An 11,583-nucleotide genomic window follows, 5' to 3' on the forward strand; every position below is an offset into this window, starting at 1 on the left:
TTGTTATTTTCAGTTTATACATCTTGAGTCTTTAGACTTTGAGGAGACGAGGGATGAGGACTAATGAGCTGGCTTGGACTACGCATGAGGCTAAAGCCGAGGACCGCCAACGTTTTAAGATTTGATGCATGACAATTTTAATACTCTGATTTTTATGAAGTGGTTTATGATGTTTAAACGATTATTAATTTTGGCAAACTTGGTTGTGATTGTTTTATTGAAAATGTTTGTAGACGAGCAAGTTATTTTAATGCAAATTTGAAAGTTCATTTGTATTTAAGAAAATTTTTAATTTTTTCGCAAATTTTAAAATAGTTAAAAGTACAGTACGTTACATATGAAGTTGGATATACGTTGATAGTCATAGTCCAATTGATCGAAAGCTATGGGATTTCATAGAGCGACATTCAGTTCATTTTTGATAAATAATTAAATAGATTTAATTACTTTACTGAGTCGAATTAGTTTGGCATAGCTCGAGAGGGCGTGTTCAACTGATTAGGAAATCCTGTCAGAAGCATGAATCATCGTCGAATCGAATTAATTAAATTCACGAGGGATAGGTGAACCAAGATTCCAAACAAATTCATTTCTCATTGAATCCTTAAATAATCATTTTAGTTTATCAATTTCATCATTTATTCTTTGAATTATTTGGTAATTGTTTATTTAATCATCCTAGTAATAAGTAATCACTCAAATCACCGTTGCTAAAAGTTTAATAGTTGGAAATAAAAATTGTAAAACACAGTCTCTAGAGGAACGATACTTGTACTCGTGTACACTATATTGTTACTTGACATCCTGCACTTGCGATTATATCGAGCTTGAATTCAATTGACTTTTTACCGATGATTTCACAGTGCAAGTTTTGTCCGATCATGCACCTACTTGAGTGCTAATAGATAGGGTTGTTAGACCCATGAATCTGGGGAGATGCGTGTCTATCAGCTGGTGCTATCACATTTCTCTTAGAGATCAGTTTTACCATTTTTTACTGTCGATCATATCTCCAGCAGAGACATTATTATCTGTTAAGATTTGGCGTCACTCTTTTCCGACCCACTTAGCCAACAAGATCAAGGGGTGCAATGTAAATAGATTGATACACGAGAATTTCCAAGAGATCACCCATCTCAGTACTACTCGCACTCGTGTAAGCTTATCCCAACATTTTTTCTCCTCCAAGAAGTATATAAATATGTTTCTTGGCAGACTTAAACTCATTACATCGCTCTGATACCAATTGTTAGGATCAAGCGTTTACCATCATGTCAAAAACTATAGCTGTTAACTAAGACGTAACTTTATTTTTTTAAAACTCATAACAACATAGAGTGCACCTATTGAGTGCTAATGGGTGGGGCTTTTAGTCTCATAAGTCTAGGAAAATGCGTGTTTATCTACTGGTGTTGTGTCATATATCTTATAGATCAGAATTATCATTTTTTTTACCATCGCTTCATATTCCCAATAGCGACAGTATTATTCATTAAAATCTGGCGTCACTCTTTTACGACAAACCTAGACAACCGGATTAAGTGGTGCAACGTGAGCAGCTTGACGCACGAGAACTTACCAGTAAGTCACTCATCTTAGTACTACTAAAAAAAATTTTCAAGAAAAATACTTGAAAAAATTATTAATCAAAGAAAGCTTTATTTAGGTACATGAATTTTTATAAATTTAATTTTAATATATTAAGTGTGAAAAATGATTGAATTGGTTGATATGTGATAAAATTGAATAAAATGACACGTTCGTTTAGAATACGCTGTTTGCCAAAATGACTGTCGAAATTTAATATTTGTTTTCTTATATGTTTTACCTTTTTTTCTTAAATTTATCAGATAGGTAAGAAGTGAAAAAAATTTCCAACTTTTATAAATCTTTTGTCAAAATATTTATGTATGTACTGAATAAAATTCAACTTTTAAACATCTAATTCTAAACCATAAAAAGGTTAAAAAGTAACTACATATTTAAACTTGCATAAATTTAACTGATTATAAATTTGAACTGATAGATAGACCTGTAATATTGGTAACAATTATACAAAAATTCTAGTTTACAAGCCGATGAAATAAAAATTATAGACTTTTTTATTAAATTAAAGGTAATAAATACAATTGACGCCTGTCTGAATCGGGATCTTGAATGATAGAGCCAACTTGTTCGTTGTGATTAAACTATTGATTTTTTGGGTAATCAGCGAACAATAGACTTGGAATTTCATAAGTAATGACAGAAAGAACTAATTGATTATTCAAATCAAGACCAATATTTTAAAAAATGGTAGGTGGTGACCCTAGCCGCTTAGTTGATCGCATATGCATTTTTTTAAAATTAAATATCTATTTTTTTTTAATCTCCATATTTTTCAAATAATTCTTCTATATCGAATTCAAACTCAAAATCAATGAAATATACTTCATCTTTATCCGATACAAATTGATTGAAAAATATACAACACGATGTTTTTTAAAAAATAAAAAAATTATATATTACATTAGGCAACGATTAGGCAGCCTAAACGGTCGATTTTTTTAACAGTTGTCTGAATAAGTTGTGAAAAAATTCTGATAAATTGAAAAGAAGCTGAACATCACTTATATATATTTATCAGTTATATATATAACTAAAAACCACTGTAATATGCATTATATTTTTTTAAGAGATGTGTATTCAATGTAGAAGATTTATTGATTTTTAATGACTTTTGTAGATTTTAAAAGTCTAGAGGTATTCAATTAAGACTTTTGCATACTCTATAGAAGTCTAGTGGTATTCAAAATAGAATTTTATAGAGTTTTAAAAATTCAAGTGGTATTCAACATTGATTTTTAAAAACTCTATAAAAGTCTAGAAGTATTCAAATTTTCAATAGACTTTTAATAACTTCATTGAATTCATTAACACACAAACATTAAAGCCTAAGAAACAACTATAAATTGTCAAAAATTATATTAAGTTCAACCCAAAAGTTTGGATGGATTTTTAAAATTTCTAAATCATACAAAAGCTATGTATTTCTCTCTCTGTCGCTTCACATCACCTCTCTTATCTTTTTCTCCTCTCATCTATCTCTATCACTTTCTCGATTTTTCAAAATATGTCTCTATATATATTTTCATCTTTCCTTTCAAATTTTTCATTTTTTGACTGATTGTTATTTAATAATTTTTTGATAGGAACCCTCGTACGAACTAAAGGCAAACACAATTTTTAATTGAACCGCGCCCTCAATTCGACAACGTTAAAAGGATTCTTTATTGTCCCAATCTTTTGAATTAAGTATGTGTGTGATTTTCACCTCTAAACTACGACAACGAGTCTAACAATAAATAATCACGAAGAAAACAATCGAAAAACTCGAACGAACCTTCAAAGAACAAGCCTAAGACAATCCGCACAAGAACGATCGACAAACGCCACAAAGCATAAACTTTGATGAGTTTGATTTTTGATACAAAGTTAAAAGCCTTTTGGTTGTTTGAGAGAAAACTCAAGAACAAAATCAATTCAATATTCAATAAATCTGAAAAATGTTCAAAATTTCGTCCATAATATCCTTACATATCAAAAGGATATCAAAATCTAGTTACCAAACAAACTAAAACACTAAATAAGGAAACAAATAATTTTCTTGAAACAGTGTCCGCTAAATATCCGCCCAGGCGGAAGGTCTTCGGCGCTCACTTTCCTTGGTTCGCGCTCGGGCGGTAACTTTTGTCTGCCCGGGCGCGAGGCTTTCGCAGATTTATTTCTTGGACTCCAATGTAGCGCTCGGGCGGTAGTTTACATCCGCCCGGGCGCGATGCTCTCGGGTTCCTTCAACATTTAATGCTTGAATAATGCTCTTTTGGCTCTCGAACTCACTCCCATGCATCACGAACCCTTCGGCACTTTGCCCCTTGCACATAAGCCCACCTTGATTGCTCATAAATAGCCCATTCAATGCGTCCTTGAATTTCTTCATTCGCCCCCTCGTGATTGGTCCTTCTGGCAACTCTAACGGATCCCATGCTTTCCTTGGAGCTTGACCACTCGTGTTCGCATCATCCTCCCCTTCTTGAAAATGATTTGTCCTCAAATTCTTTTCATCACCTACATCAAACAACGACAAATCACTAACATTAAAAGTAGAACTCACGCTATACTCACCTGGTAGATCGAGTTTGTAGGCGTTGTCATTGATCCTCTCGAGGACTTGAAATGGTCCATCACCCCTAGGTAGTAGCTTCGAACGCCGCTTATCAGGAAACCTTTCCTTCCTCAAATGTAGCCACACCCAATCACCTTTCTCAAATACCACCTTCTTCTTTCCCTTGTTGGCTTGTTTGGCATATTGCTCATTCTTCTTCTCAATGTTGGCTTTGGCCTTTTCAAGCAAACTCCTAACAAATTCAGCCTTCTTCTTGCCATCCATATTTAACCTTTCACTCACGGGTAAAGACATCAAATCCAAAGGAGTCAAATGGTTAAAACCATAAACAATTTCAAATGGCGAATAATTTGTAGTAGAATGCACGCAACGATTATAAGCAAACTCAACAAATGGCAAACAATCTTCCCAATTCTTTAAGTTCTTTTTAAGAATGGCACGCAAAAGTGTCTTTAAAGTTCTATTAACTACTTCAGTTTGTCCATCCGTTTGAGGATGACATGTAGTAGAAAACAACAATTTCGTGCCCAGTTTAGCCCACAACGTTTTCCAAAAGTAACTCAAAAACTTAACATCACGATCAGAAACGATAGTCCTAGGCATGCCATGCAACCTAATGACTTCTCTAAAGAACAGATCCTGCAATGTTAGATGCATCATCAGTTTTGTGACAAGCAATGAAATGTGCCATTTTAGAAAATCTATCAACAACAACAAATATTGAATCCATCCCATTCTAAGTCCTTGGAAACCCTAAAACAAAGTCCATAGAAATATCGACCTAAGGTTCACTAGGGACAGGAAAGTGGTGTATACAATCCATGTGGTTGTGTCCTAGACTTAGCTTGCCTACAGGTTATGCACTTATCACATACTCTCTCAACATCACGTTTCATATGTGGCCAATAGAAATTTTCATGCAATGCACTTAAAGTTTTAGCCACACCAAAATGTCCCATCAAGCCACCGCCATGTGCTTCCCTAACAAGTAATTCACGAATTGAAGATTTAGAAATGCACAACTTATCTTCTCTAAATAAAAAACCATGATGCAAATAAAATTTGTCAAGTGGACCATGCATACATGTTTCAAATACACCCTTAAAGTCTTCATCTAGCACATACGACTCCTTCATATGCTCAAACCCCAAAATTTTCGATTCCAAGGTAGAGATTAATATGTACCTCCAGTGATAGTGCGTCGGCCACTACATTTTCCTTACCTTGTTTGTACTTGATTATGTAGGGGAATGTCTCTATGAATGCCACCCACTTGGCATGCCGCTTGTTCAGATTTTGTTGCCCCTTAAGGTGCTTTAGAGACTCGTGATCCGTATGAATCACAAATTCCTTAGGCCTCAAGTAGTGTTGTCACGTCTCTAGGGTCCTCACAAGTTCGTAGAACTCCTTATCATACGTGGGATAGTTTAGGGCGGCTCCATTGAGTTTCTCGCTAAAGTATGCCACCGACCGTCCTCTTTGCATCAACACTCCGCCAATACCTACACCTGAAGCATCAAATTCAATTTCAAAAGTATTAGAAAAATCAGGTAAAACAAGTAAAGGAGCATTAATTAATTTTTGCTTGATAATATTAAAGGACTTCTGATGCTCCTCGCCCCAATGGAATAGAACGTTTTTCTTGATTACCGCCGTCATCGGTGCGGCCAAGGTGCTAAAATCCTTTACAAACCTCCTATAGAAGCTTGCAAGTCCATGAAAACTTCGGACTTTCATGGACTTGACCAACAGTAGTAGGCGTTGGCCAATCTCGAATAGCACTTACCTTGTCTTCATCCACATGTATTCCCTGCGAGCTTACCACAAAACCAAGAAAGACAAGTTTTCTTGTACAAAAATCACATTTCTTTAAGTTAGCATATAAATTTTCAGCCATTAGTGTGATTAGCACAAGTCTCAAGTGATTAACATGTTCATCTAAGTTTTTGCTATACACTAGGATATCATCAAAGTAAACAACAACAAACTTTTCTATGTATGCACGCAAAACATGGTTCATTAACCTCATAAAGATGCTAGGAGCGTTAGTTAAGCCGAATAGCATGACCATCCACTCATATAACCCGTATTTGGTTTTAAAAGCAGTTTTCCACTCATCACCTTCCCTCATCCTAATTTGGTGATAGCCACTCTTCAAATCAATCTTGCTAAAAATACATGCACCATGCAATTCATCTAACATTTTATCTAGTCTAGGTATGGGATGCCTATACTTAATGGTTATGTTATTGATTGCCCTACAATCTACGCACATACGCCATGAACCATCTTTCTTAGGAAACTAATAAAACAGGAACAGCACAAGATGACATGGACTCACGCACAAACCCTCTATCTAACAACTCACTTACCTGCCGTTGAAGCTCCTTAGTCTCCTCCGGGTTGCTCCTATAGGCTGGACGATTTGGCAATGCGCTCCCCGGCACGAAATCGATTTGGTGCTCGATTCCCCTCAATGGTGGTAAGCCTTGAGGTAAATCCTCCGGAAACACATCTTCAAATTCCTGCAAAAGTGAAACAAGAATGCTCGGAAGGAACCCGGCTATATCATTTGTGTTAAGGAGAATCTCCTTGTAAAGAATCAACACAAGTGGTTCATGTGTGTGCATTAAATGTTTCAAGTCACTCTTTTGGGCCATATATGATTTCTTTTTGGCCTCTTTCCCCTCATTTTCTTTTCCCTCACTTTCTGTCCTCTCCTTTTTCTTTTGTATGGCTATCTCACTCTTTTTATCACTCTTTTTTTCAGCCATTTCATTTTTACTTTCAAAGGCCATCTCACTCTTTTTTTCGGGCTCATCTCTTTTTTTTTTCAATTGGTCCTCCAACACTTGCTTTGGGGACAAAAAAAGTAAAACAATGGAATCCTTCTTCAACATAAATGAATACTTATTCTTGTATCCATCATGTGTCACCCACCTATCATATTGCCACGGCCTACCCAACAAGATATGACAAGCATGCATGGATACCACATCACACAAGACATCATCCACATACTTCCCAATAGAGAAAGACACCAACACTTGTTTGTTCACCTTCACCTCCGCACAATCATTCAACCATTGAAGCCTATATGGTTGAGGATGCTTTAATGTAGGCAAACCCAATTTTTCCACCATCTCACTACTAGCTACATTGGTACAACTCCCCCCATCTATGATTAGATTGCAAACTTTTTGATTTACAAAACACCTAGTGTGTAACAAGTTCTCCCTTTGGTTAGTCTCCTCCTCCTTGACTTGGGCACTCATGATCCGCCTAGTCACTAGTGCTTCACCTACAACCACCTCATATCTCTCATCAGGATCCTCTAATGCTGGCATCTCATCATCATCATCACCCTCACTATGCGACTCATACTCACCATAGTCATTTAAAATCATCACCTTTTATTAGGACACTCACTAGCACTATGCCCCAACCCTTGACACCTAAAACATCTAGTATCTCTAGATCGAGTAAGAGGAGTTTCAGATTTACCTTGCACTCCTTGTTTAGGCGCCTCTTGTTTGGTCTCAACCTTCGGCTTGGTCACCACCTTATTCTCCTCACGTTTCACCACATTTGATCGCCAAGAAGATGATGAACCCCCAGCTTGATTAGTGCGGCCAACTCCTCGCCTCTTGAGTTGTTGTTCCACTTTGATGGCCATTTGCACCATCTCGTCTAGATCCAAGTAGTGCCTAAGCTCCACTTGATCCTGTATTTCCCTGTTCAAACCACAAAGAAAACGAGCCATCGTTGCCTCACTATCTTCCTCAATACTTGCCCTAAGCATGACTACTTCCATCTCCTTGTAGTAGTCCTCCACACTCTTCAACCTCTCATGTAAGGGCTCCAATTCATTCCTCATCATCCTACTAAAATGCCCAAACAACGCCTCCATTTGAACATTAGATAATCCTTGGTTCGAACTATCTCCTACCTCCCTCTCCATTTAATTTCAAATTTATACCTGCAAGAAAACGTTAGTAGAAAACAAAATGTTCCTCACCCAAATGCTCACGGTCACTCCAAAGAAATTCACTCCTCTCTCCTCTCTTATTTTTTTTGCTCACAACAAATACTCACCGTTCACTCCAAAGAAAATGCACTCGCACTCAAGTAATATCACTCAAATTCGAGAGTTCTCTCAAGGGGCTCAAGCTTTGTATTTGAGTATATCAAACAATCAAGTTTCAACTCGTGAACAAATGTGATCGACTCACTTGGACTGCGTAGACAGGAAATTTGAAGATAAATATTTTTGTTTTGACTGTGAGAGGCAATTAAATATGACTCTTTAAAGAATATAGAACAAGATATCAAAAAGAAATAATGGTGAATTTTCAGAATTTTTGTACTCTTTTTTTTTTGCTGAGTACTTTACTCGAAAATCCCAACAAAAAAATCACCAAAAATTTCGGAGACTGACGAAGAACGATATACTAGAAAGACAGATCTGAAAAAAGGAACGAAAAGATAACAGATCTGGTAATAGAACGAGATAATAAAGCAATAAACTTACTTGAATTCAATGAACCTAAGCTTTGATATCAAATGATACGAACCCTCGTACGAACGAAAGGCAAACACAATTCTTAATTGAACCGCGCCCTCAATTCGACAACGTTAAAAGGATTCTTTGTTGTCCCGATCTTTTGAATTAAGTATGTGTGTGATTTTCACCTCTAAACTACGACAACAAGTTTAGCAATAAATAATCACGAAGAAAACAATCGAAAAACTCGAACGAACCTTCAAAGAACAAGCCTAAGACAATCCGCACAAGAACGATCGACAAACGCCACAAAGCATAAACTGTGATAGGTTTGATTTTTGATACAAAGCTAAAAGCTTTTTGGTTGTTTGAGAGAAAACTCAAGAACAAACTCAATTCAATATTCAATAAATCTGAAAAATGTTCAAAATTTCGTCCATAATATCCTTACATATCAAAAGGATATCAAAATCTAGTTACCAAACAAATTAAAACACTAAATAAGGACACAAATAATTTTCTCGGAACAGTGTCCGCTCAGGCGGATATTTATGTCCGCCCGGGCGGAAGGTCTTCGGCGCTCACTTTCCTTAGTTCGCGCTCGGGCGGTAACTTTTGTCCGCCTGGGCGCGAAGCTTTCGCAGATTTATTTCATGGACTCAAATATAGCGCTCGGGCGGTAGTTTACATCAGCCAGGGCGCGATGCTCTCGGGTTCCTTCAACATTTAATGATTGAATAATGCTCTTTTGGCTCTCGAACTCACTCCCATGCATCACGAACCCTTCGGCACTTTGCCCCTTGCACGTAAGTCCTCCTTGATTGCTCATAAATAGCCCATTCAATGCGTCCTTGAATTTCTTCATTCGCCCCCTCGTGATTGGTACTTATGGCAACTCTAACGGATCCCATGCTTTCCTTGGAGCTTGACCACTCTTGTTCGCATCATTTTTAATTTTAATATCATAGAAAATTTTGAATTCTAAAATTGATTTTGTGATTTTTAATGTATGATTTATACAAATTAATGTAATATTCAATAATAATGAAAGAAGATCCAAAAAAATACCGCTTAATTCTTAATAATTGAATAACCTCACAACAGCCTTGATTTTTTAAATTCTTTTTAGCATTTTCAATTAATATGTAAGCTATGATATTTTTATACAAAATTTTATCGACACAATGATAAATAATATTCTTTTCACATTTTATTATCAATTCAAAAAAGGTTACATATTAAATAATTGATGTATTTTTAAAAATTTAAAAACATTCATACAAACCCACATATATACACATGTAAGAATTAAATTATTTAACTTTTAAATAAGAAAATTTAATTATTAATATAAATATTGAAAAACTATTTCAAACTGAATATGTTATATATATATCAATTAATTATTGGTTCAAAGAAATTAATAAAAAATAATATGTTATAATTAAGTACAAAATTTATAAAATTCTATAAAAAAATTTCTCAAAAGTCTATAAAAATCTTGCAAAAAAGTCTACACGAATCCACATAATCTGTTTATAAATATGTAAGATTATGCAAAAGTCAATAAAAATCTATCAAATCCATAAAAATCTATCATTTGAAAAAGTCATAAAAAAATCATCAAAACTATGAATTCAATAAACCCCACTAAATTTCACAATAACTTGATTGATAAAATGTTGTACATATTACATAAATCATAATGCAATTAACATTAGTCATAGCTAAAAGATCATCAACACTTTTTTTTTTTTGCGACAGTAAAACTTTTAGCTTTATTAAGAATGAATCAAGTAGTTTATTATAAAGATTTATTAACCAAAATGGAAAATTCTTGTGCTCCCAAACGAAGGAGAAGAGGAAAAATGGGAAAAAAATAAAATTTATGAGCAACACTTGTTATATTTCACATTTCAATTTTTGAGATATATTCTAAATATTTCGTGAAAATATAAAACACATCCAAAAATAGAACATAAATTACAATTTTAAGTAAGTAGCAACATAATATAAAGGAACCCTAAAAACTCGATTGTTTTTCAATAAAAACGAAGCCAAAGGGCACAATAGGAAATAAAAACATTTCAATTATCTGGCAGAAGCAGATGTTTCTCTGGCAATAGCCCCAACCATGAAATTTAATCAAACGGGAAATAAGCTGAGGTTCTTCTATTCTCCACCCATGTCCTATTGTAGTTCCCGCTTTCGTACAACAATACAGACACTCACTTACATAGTTACCAAGAATCCATTGATTCCCGCTGTAATCATGGAGAGTGATGCGATCCGGATGAAAAGGATGAGCCGGGTCAGATGCTTCACCGAATCTGTTATCAAAATAGTGAAGGAAATAAGAGCAAAATGTGTTTGAACCAGAAGCTTCTCTTCCCGAGTGACTGGAACGATCTGCACTCAATAAAATTAACCACATGAATGGGCGCCGGAGAAGTATCTGGCGTAGCCACTCCGATGCTTAAGTCAGTGAATGATTCAAGCAAAAGAACCAATATAATCGAATGGTGGTTGTGATATTGTTGTAAGAGTGTAGGCAATAAATGTATGTTTTCAATATCTGAATAGAGAGTAATGTAAAGAGAGAAATTGATATTTATAGTAGGGGATGTAATGATGATCTCGTTTTTTGTGTTGCCTACTAATTATAGTAGGGCAGCTGATTATATCCTACATTCTGACATGTCAAATCCTTACTAGTCATATCCAGCCTACCTGATTTTTTTCAACCACTTAGTGTCAAAGATAGGACGGCCGCCCACCCTACCTTACTGGTGTACACGAGTGTGGCGCTTATACCGAAGTGACCCAGGTAGAAATCTTCCCGGGAGTTTGTGTAAGAATTCGAGCATCCAATAGCCCGGGGAGAAGGCGTCCCGGATGTTGGATAGCCCGGCCT

The sequence above is a fragment of the Primulina tabacum genome, chromosome 1, assembly GCF_025594145.1.
Source record: "Primulina tabacum isolate GXHZ01 chromosome 1, ASM2559414v2, whole genome shotgun sequence".
NCBI lineage: Eukaryota > Viridiplantae > Streptophyta > Magnoliopsida > Lamiales > Gesneriaceae > Primulina > Primulina tabacum.